Source organism: Magnolia sinica, chromosome 3 (genome assembly GCF_029962835.1).
Source record: "Magnolia sinica isolate HGM2019 chromosome 3, MsV1, whole genome shotgun sequence".
Classification (NCBI taxonomy): domain Eukaryota; kingdom Viridiplantae; phylum Streptophyta; class Magnoliopsida; order Magnoliales; family Magnoliaceae; genus Magnolia; species Magnolia sinica.
This window is the reverse complement of record NC_080575.1, coordinates 12,972,433-12,981,032: the sequence shown is the minus strand read 5'-3', so window position 1 is coordinate 12,981,032 and position 8,600 is coordinate 12,972,433. Positions and strand designations below refer to the sequence as shown.

General features: G+C 33.9%; 1 long non-coding RNA gene across 1 annotated transcript; it reads left to right on the top strand.

Annotated features, from left to right (window-relative positions):
- Positions 1-4,298: 4,298 nt before the first annotated feature.
- On the top strand, positions 4,299-5,643 carry LOC131241426 (uncharacterized). Its single transcript, XR_009169025.1, has 3 exons — positions 4,299-4,605; positions 4,819-4,891; positions 5,112-5,643. It is a non-coding gene; the product is annotated as an uncharacterized LOC131241426 (long non-coding RNA).
- Positions 5,644-8,600: the final 2,957 nt, after the last annotated feature.

Sequence of the window (8,600 nt, the reverse complement as noted above, 5' to 3'; positions counted from 1 at the left end):
GTTATCATCTAGTTTTCTCTTATCATTTATTTGTCTTATAAACAGGATTATATTCTCATACTATGACATCATATTGAAGTGGTTTTTGGTATGTCATGGTGAGTTATTTTACCCTCTCTTTCAAATAATATTAATCAAATTTAGAATGATTTAATATGTGATATTAAAAAGGTATGTGATGAACTCATTATGATTGTTTCTCATTGAATGTAGGAGAACATTCAATCACAAAAAGTCAATTATACTACTAGATGTGTGCCGTCAAAGTTTTATAATTTTATCAAGAAAGTGAATTTAAAGGATGAACATATTAAAGTGATACAAGATACTTCATTTAAAGGATTTATGCATTTTCCTAAGTTTCCAGTTCAACGCACGTTTCTAAATACTCTTCTTATTAGATGGGATGACGAACATAATTGTTTCCTCCTCGAAGAAAAGAGGATCTTTCTTAAACCCCAAGACATTGCCATTATATTGGAATTGAGTATGAATGAAGAATATATGGATTTGAGAAGGGAATTGAGTGCGAGTGAGAAAGAACTAAAGAAAAAATATTTTACAAATGCTCTTCTCAAGAGAGAGTTAATAGAGGAAAATATTAAAAATTTGTTGGAAGAAAGTTTAGAAGAATCTATATCTGATTTTGTGAAATTGCTCATCCCGTATTTATTCTATACAATTCTTTTTCCAATCGCCAGCGAGATAAGTCCTATATTTCTGTTACACTATGTGAATGAGTTAGAAAATTTATATAATTATGCATGGGCCACTACCATTTGGACATTTCTGGTTAGGAGTATTTCTGAAAGCGTGAGGAAGAAAAAAAAGTACATGAATGGATGTGTCATGGCTTTGGAAGTAAGTGATACTTCTTATATTAATGAGGTTGTTTTCAATCTTCTTGTTTTTTTTTGCATGTCTTTCTCATCAATGATATTATTTTCAACAGTCATAGTTACATGAGCATATTATTCTTTCGTCATGGTTATCAACGAAGATGGTGTATCCACGTATTTTGAGATGGGTCGATAGCAGTTATCGACAGACGGGCACACATAAAAAATTCTTAGACACTTATCTGCACACAGGTATATACATTTGTTAAATAATTATTTATTTAAACATTCATCACTATTGTGTCCAAGTGTACATTTATATTAATATATTTATCTCCATCAGATTATTAAAGATATAACCCCTACAAATGAGGAGAGTCACCTTTTACCTCTCACTGTAAGCACTTTATATTTATGTTTTTACCCATTATGTAATTACCCCATGGTTGCACACTTAAGATATATAAGTCTTTGTTGTGATTGGCAAACAGGAGACATTAAATTCAATCAAAGAGATACACGTCAGTGGTTAGAACCATGTCTTATGAAGATTGAAGAGAAAATATTAAATACTCCTCATATAGTGATTATTTCATTTATATCATAGATTCTTGGTAATATAAATGATCTCATGCTTGATCATATAAGTAATGGTTATGATATTCATATAGGACGCCTCAAGCTCAAATAGAGAAATACGTCAGTGGTTGGAACCCATACTTTTGAAGATTGATGAGAAAATTGTAAGTAAAAGTTTATATATTTTCTATACATATTTTTAGATTATATAACTAATTTCACATTGCTTTATATAAGGTGACCTCAAATACAAACAAAGAAATTCGTCAGTGGTTGAAACCCATACTTGTGAGGATCAAAGAGAAAATTGTAAGTAATTTTTCCAAAATGGTTATTTCATTTATATATATATATATATATGCACATATTTCTAATTAGAAAATCATTTTGAAATAGTTTGTTTTTATTGCTGTTTATTTCAACTTGTATTGGATTTTTTGCTACTGAAATGGGACCAGTGTATGACTCAGAATAGGAATTACGAAGAAAGCTTACATTACAAAAAAATGTTGAAGGAGCGTAAACAATTATTGGAGGTGTTAAAAGGAATACAAGATAAGCTAGATACATAGGTAGCACTCATTATAGGGATATTGGATAAATTGACAAAGTCAAAAAAGAAATGCAATTATGCCAGTCCAATGTATGAGACAATGGAGGATAATTGGATGGCACTATATAGTCCACAACTTTTCCCTCCTATAAATGTAATATCAGATGCACCATTAGCTGCAAATAGTCTATATATTTTTTCTCTTATGAATGCGATGGCCACTAAGCATGATTTTGTACTTGTAAGTCTGAGTTCCTTAGTGAAGCATGTGAAAGAGGGTGGTAGGATTAGAAATACTTCAAAGGTCTTACAATCACTGTACATGATAACATATCATAAACATAATACTAAAAGCAAAGTAAAATCTCCTGATAATGATTCAACAATTGAAGAGAGGGCGGCTGAGCTTATGTTATTTCAAGAAGAAGATGTTGCAATTAAAAGTTTCGATTGAAAGCCGAGAGGAACTGAAGGTTTTCTGTATTTGAGATAACCCAATAGGGTTGAATATATAGATATTACAACCATCTATACAAGGAAAATAATAAACTCAGAATCCTCTACCTATGGAAATAAACTATACAAGGTATACTAGTTATACAAGGTATGTGAGCTGTTTAACATCCCCCCTCAAACTAATGCTGGTCATCGACAAGTAATAGTTTGCCAACTAGAAAAGAGTGACGTGCAGAAGTGAGGGACTTAGTGAGAATGTCAGCAATCTGATCATGGGATGCAACATGTGGAAGAGAAATGAGCCCAGACTGAAATTTCTCGCGGATAAAGTGACAGTCAACTTCAATATGCTTCGTCCGTTCATGAAAAACTAAGTTAGAGGTAATTTGAATGGCACTGAGATTATCGACATGGAGTGGAGTAAGATTCTAAAGAGGAATGCCTAAGTCTGAAAGAAATCCACGTAACCAGACGAGCTCACTACACAAAGTGGACATCGCCCGATACTCAGCTTCTGTGCTCAATTTGAAAATAGTGGCCTACTTCTTACACTTCCAAGAGATGAGAGAAGTGCCAAGAAAGACATAATAGCTAGTGGTAGATCTTCGTGTGAGAGTGCAACCGGCTTAATCAACATCCGAATAAGCACGAAGGTCCAGAGTTGCCGTGGAAGAGAAGAATAGGGATCGATCTAGAGTTCTATAAAGGTACCGTAGGATGCGCAACACCGCAGTCATATGAAGAGTCCGAGGAGCAGAAATAAATTGACTGACGACTTGGACAGTGTAGACAATATCAGGGCGAGTCATAGTTAAGTAAACCAGACTCCTAACCAAATGGTGGTATAAGTCGGGCTGTGCAAGTAGATCACCATCGTTACGGCCATAGTGAACGTTAAGTTCTAAGGGAGTCTGAAATGTCTTCTGATCCATCAATGATGCCAATGCAAGAAGATCCTTGGTATATTTATGCTGGCTCACCAGGATCCCACGGTTGGAACGTGAAAATTCAAGTCCAAGAAAGTATGTTAGATGGCCGAGGTCTTTCATCTTAAAGGATGATTGCAGAACTTCCTTTAAAGCCGAAATGTCAGTAGCATCGCTACCAGTCAGGAGGAGGTCGTTAACATAGATTAGAACAATGACAATTTGGTCATCTAACATACTTTCTTGAATTAATTGTTAACATGACTAATTGCAAGTATGACACATAAATTAATTAGTTTGTCATTATTCGTTTGTCATTATTCACTTACTTTCATTGTGGTAGTTCCTCACACTAATACCCTATACATGTCTTTAGAAAGGATTCTTGTGGACCACTTTATATCCTTCGAAGTTCATTAAACTTATTGATTGATCCTAGAGGATGGCTTGATGATGAGGTATATCCACATATATTGTTTTTATTCTCTTACTACCTCATGTAGCAACATATATTAATCTACTATTAATGGATACAAAGAGTATAATCATTTGACATATTATATATTTTTTTTAATTGTGTTTTATGTTATAGACAAGTATAGTGAATTGCTGAAGAGTCGACAAAATAGAGATAGACAAGATTTATTAAAATATCGTTTCTTTAATATCTGGTTTCATGTAAGTTTTTCATATAAATGCGCAATGTTCATACAAAGATTGATGTGTTTAGCAAGCATTTTAATTTGTTTGTGATTGAACTAATTTATCAATTTATATGTTCAAGGAGAAATGATAAGGTAAAAAGAAAGAAAAGTGAAGACATGGATAAGAGTTTTAGTCGTCAAATTCAACGTGTCTTTAAGACGATATCTTATGATTTGGGGAGTATAGAGATAAAAATTTTATTCCTGAGAATGAAGTATCACACTGGTACTTTCTCACTATTAACTTAAAGAAAAAAATATTTTCAGTTTACAATTCTATCAAAGGTCATCATACATCTAGCTACATCAATACAATGGTATGTAGTTGTTTATATGTTTCAATTTAAATTATTTTTTCGATGTAAATTGTTTAAACTCGAATAATATGATTATAAGAATATTTACTTTTTATTATTATTGCAGGTTATAAGTGTAAAGAAATATTTTTCAATACATGATATACTTGATTGCGGTACTTTTCAACTCATTATGGATAATGAATGCCCTCAATAAAAAAATTCATATGTTTATCTTCCAATCACTTCTTTGTACGAATGTGTGTTGATTTTGTTTTAATAGGTACTCACTTTTATCGTTTTAGTGTAAATAGGTATGATTGCGGTCTTTTTGTGATGAAATTTATGGATTGCTTCTCCCAAGGAGATAGATTTTATTTCAATTCGGTATTTTCACGTCCTCTTTAGGATTTTTCATTTATGTATCATTTATGAGATATATTTACAGTCCAATGTCATGTTCAGGGAGATATGCAATTTGAGCGAAAAAATATGGCTGCATAACTTTTGCTTGGCAAGATAAGTCCATAGAAATAAGGTATTAGTTTCTATTCTAATTTCCTACTAAGTTTAGAATCACAAACAGTGCTTACTGCTTACATTTCTTTTATTTCTAGTAGACATTATGAACTGATTGGGTTTATTGTGCCATTTCCATATATAAAACATTCCTATACTTTTTGGGTGTGAAGCGAGACTTTGAAAGTATGAGTATAACATTCCTATACTTTTGTGGCCTACACAATGTGATATTGTAGGTGCACATGAGTTGGAGATGGCTAGTGTGGCTAAGGATGATACCGATTACCAAAATATGATTTTCTTCTCTTTTCGAGTGGGGTCTTTGTGTGAATTCGTGCAGGAAAGATATTACAAGCTGAAGAGATCATGATTGTCTATCTCTCGTGATTCTGTTCCATAGCCCTTGTTGTTTCTTTTTGCCCTCATGCTCTAAAACTGGTTCTTGGAAGAAGTTCGTATGAAGAAGAGGATGAGGGGCCTCAATCCCTATTCTGTATTTGCAGGCCTCGGATTTTTGTAGGTTGCTCAGTTTGACATTGTATAGTTTTTTGTTGGTTGTTTGTTGTGACTCATGGCCTCAAACTTTTTATTAGGTAGCTCTTTTATTAGGAAGTATATCTACTTGATACGATGGGTCCTTTCTTACATGCCTATGTCTGGGCTATATGATAGGTGAGGAACTTTTTGTTTGTAGTACCCACCCAAATGTTTTTACAGTTTTTTCCTTACATGTTTGGATTTTTATAGGTGGTGTACTCCCACTTTACAAAAAAAGGTACGATTTAACATGTTTGTACAGTGAAATGTTAGCGATTATTTTGATACACATATGGCTAATCAATGCATCTATTGACATGTGAAAAAGGCCATGACATTGTACAAGGGTGTGGTTGTTTAAAGAATGTTGGGTCCTTACTCTTGCTCCGGTGGTAGACTCTTAGGAGTTTCAACACCTGGTCAAGGGTTTGAGTACCCATAGGTGGCGAAATTCCACTACAGCATGAGTGTGTGGGGTATGTGTGCGTGTGTAAAAAAAAATGCAATGCTACGATGCTTTGTAAAGTTGTATTAACCGTATGTGGCCTATCCCAATGCTAACTTTATTGTATCCTATTTTAGAGTCAATTCCTCTATCATATTTTTGCTTCCCTTATCCTTTTAAGTTTTGAAAACATGAAATTATTGTGGGACCTTTAACTAAGCCTTAGCCCCCAAAAGGTATGTTTGCTTTATGTATGATCTGAATTCTTTTCAAATATTTGAAAAAGATAGGAAAAGAATTCATTTAGAACATTGTCTTTGAAATGCACTGAAATTTAAATCACAAATCAAGGTGATTGTGAGTCCAAGTTGTATTTGAGTTGGCTTGCTGGTGATGAAGATTTGAAGGCACCAATGAATAAATCCAATGAAGTCTGGTGGAGGATCTAGGAAAGGAAAGAACAAAGGCCGCAACACGAAAATGTTACATCATGTGCATAAATCTTCCAGGTATGTACATCATGCACAAAAATAATTAACTTATGTATGTTTTTATACCTTTGAAGTTATGCATAAATTTAGTTTTAGAAACGACGAGCATTTAATTATGTAATCTAATATGTCTCTCTAACAGAGTATAACTTGCTCAAATTTACTATATACATATAAAAAAAGAGGAGAATGTGATACAGAAAAAAACTCATGGGAAACCTTTCCTTGCCTTGTAGGCTTTCAAAGAGATGTACATTGGCCGTGCATCAATTGAGATTAGTTGGGATGCCTCTGTACAACGTTAGAGGGTTTTCAGAGAGTCTGGGGCCCACTCATCTTGTACATGCCATCAAATCCATAAAAAAGGTTTTCCCTACCAACTATACTAATCAATGCAGCAGTTTTCCTGCTAAGTATTTTTCATGCTAGCACATTACAGAATGTCAATTTCTCTATTCCTTTTGCTCTCTTTGTAAATCCATTTGTTCTAGAACAGGAAGCTAATTAAAGCTTGATGTGAGTTCATTTTGCTAACATGGACTGAAAATTTACAGTCCCTTTTAAAGCATTTACTTGGTGCAAACCATCTATACCACTGTGAGTAAAGACCCTCAATCACACCTTATCTTTAAGTGGACCTTAGACCATAATGGCCCATAACTCGTACTTTGTGATGAACAGATCCGGTAAAGACCTTGCATTTTTCGGAGCTGAAAATGAAGTGTAAAAGAAAATATGAAACCAAGATGGAGAAGAAATGGAGAGGACATCTAAAAGATGATGGAGAAGAACATAAAATGAGATAAAAGAGAGAGAGGGAGAGGGAGAGAGAGAGAGAGAGAGAGAGAGAGAGAGAGAGAGAGAGAGAGAGGCATAAAAGGTATTGTGCGGTCCAACTGTTGAATGCTAGAAGTTAGCTCGGTTGCTGCTGAAGATTGACTGGGAATTGATTCTATTGAGTAGTACAAGTCGCATTTGTACAAGTAAGTGACCTATAGTCTCCATTGTATTGTTGGGAATTGAAATTATTCCTTGTTAGATTTGTATTTATACATCCAAAATCATTTCATTTGGACAAACATTTGGGTCCACTAGTAAGCTGAACTTAATGGAATCTTGGGGTCCATTTGGTTAGCTTTTAATCAGCCCTTTGGTTAGATTTTACATGTGAATTTTAATGTGTGTCAATGCTGTAGGATCTGGGCCATTCATCAGTTTTGACATCTGAGAACGTGCTACAACATCCAATGTTTAGGTGGCCCACCTGTGAACTGAATACTGGTTACTTCTCATCTTTTTTTCTATTTTTTTTCTTTTTTTGCAAAAATAAACATCCACTTTCTCATTTGTGGTGCATATGGCTTAGCGTTTGGGATTCAAAGATCCTCACCACCAATCTCTAGATCTTTTTTTTTTCCTGTATAATACGATGAATGTGGACTATTTGTCTCTTCTTAACCTTTTATTTGTTAGACCAGTAATCAAACGATCTTGATTGCCCCTGTCAACTAGATTTTCCTAGTTGTTCTTGAGACTTCTCACATTCCATACCAAAGTTGACATGATGAAATATGAGAATGCAAAATGGTAATTTCTAGTTGTTCAGTCTCTGGCTGCAGCATAAATTGATAGCAAAAATATACTTGGAACCCAAACTATTTTCGAAAATGATGTCCATACTAACCCAACATGTACAGAAAAGCATTTAACAGTATAGGATTGATTCATTGTATCACAGCTTCACAGGAAGTTAAGAAACAAACAAGTTCCCTCAAGGCCACTTGGAACAGGCATGAATACGCTTTGCTTATCATTTGTTGAAATGAAATTGGCATTTGCAGAATCTTCTTTCGTTTGTAGAACCTTTATGTTTACTGTAGAAAGCAAATATCAGCCCAATGAGATGCCATTACAGTGTATGTTACATGGGTTATGTTTTGCTTTGGTTGGATGCTTGAGAATAACATGTTCTATTTATAATTATCATTAGTTGATGGATTTTAGAGTGTTTTCTGTTTGAATTCTGGGTTGAATGAGAAAAGTTTTTGATGAGTTGCAAAGATGATTGTTGAATTTAGGATTTTATGGGTTTTGGGTTGGGATTAATGTAGACATGATGGTTTTATTTTATTTTGATTGGTAATGCCTTTATTTTCAAATGCATGATGAGTTGGTTTCTGTACCATCATGATAACTATGTATTTTTCTTTAGTTGTTTTTTTTTTTAATTAATTTTTATTTTTTTTTTGCAA